The sequence below is a fragment of the Tachyglossus aculeatus genome, chromosome 15 (genome assembly GCF_015852505.1).
Source record: "Tachyglossus aculeatus isolate mTacAcu1 chromosome 15, mTacAcu1.pri, whole genome shotgun sequence".
Taxonomy (NCBI): Eukaryota; Metazoa; Chordata; class Mammalia; order Monotremata; family Tachyglossidae; genus Tachyglossus; species Tachyglossus aculeatus.
In genome coordinates this window covers 13,868,614-13,870,002 of record NC_052080.1, presented here as the reverse complement: position 1 = coordinate 13,870,002, position 1,389 = coordinate 13,868,614, and positions in this window count along the sequence as shown.

The window sequence follows — 1,389 nt, the reverse complement described above, 5'->3', positions numbered from 1 at the left end:
CGGTTCCCTCATCTGCAGAATGGGGATGAAGACTGGGAGCCCCGTGTGGGACAGAGACTAGGTCCAACCTGACCAACTTGTATCTAGCAAAGCGCTTAGTATTCATCATCATCATCGTCATCAATCGTATTTATTGAGCGCTTACTGCGTGCAGAGCGCTGTACTATTCACAAGAACCAGCGCGACGCAGTGAGTCAGAAGGTCGTGGGTTCTAATCCCAGCCCTGCCACTTGATGGCTGTGTGACCCTGGACAAGTCACTTCACTTCTCTGCGCTTCAGTTACCTCGTCTGTTAAATGAGGATTGAGACTGTGAGCCCCATGTGGGGCAGGGATTGGGTCCAACCTGATTTGCTTGCATCCACCCCCGTGCTTAGTACAGTGCTCTGCACATAGTAAGCGCTCAATAAATACGATTGATGATGACACAGACTAGGCGCGTAACAAAAGTCCGTGATTATTATTCATTATTGTTCAGTTCATTCAGTCCTATTTATTGAGCGCTCACTGTGTGCAGAGCACTGTACTAAGCGATTGGGAGTGTACAATACAACAATAATCAGACATATTCCCTGCCCACAGCTAGTTTACAGTCTAGAGACTGTAGTCTAATCTGGTAGTCTAGTCTAGTACGCTGCCTAGCACATAGTAAACGTTTAACAAGTATTATCCCACAAGTATTATTATTATCATTATTATTCTCAATGCTTCATTTACCTCCTCTGTGAGCCCCATGTGGGACAGGGACCGAGTCCAACCTGATTAGCTTGTATCTATCTACCCCAGCACTCAGTACAGTGTCTGGCACGTAGTAAGCGCTTAACAAACAACGCAGTTATCATCATCATCATCATCATCATCATCATCATCATCATCATCAATCGTATTTATTGAGTGCTTACTGTGTGCAGAGCGCTGTACTAAGCGCTTGGGAAGTACAAATTGGCAACATATAGAGACAGTCCCTACCCAACAGTGGGCTCACAGTCTAAAAGAACAACAGCACTTAGAACAATTTTTGGCACTTAACAAATGCCTTCATTGTTATTACCGTGCCTGGCACATAGTAAGAGCTTAACGAATACCATAATTGTTATTATTACAGTGTCTGGCACAGAATAAGCGCTTAACAAATACCATTAAAATGAGGATGAAGACTAGAAGCCCCATGTGCTCACAGAAGTGAAGTGACTTGCCCAGGGTCACACAATAGACAAGTGGCAGAGCTGGGATTAGAACCCACGTCCTTTGAATTCCAGGCCCCGGGCTCTTTCCTTTAGGCCAAGCTACTTCTCTATTTATTTCATTCATTTATTCATTCGGTCGTATTTATTGAGCGCTGACTGCGTGCAGAGCACTGTACGAAGCGCTTGGGAGAGGACAGATTAAC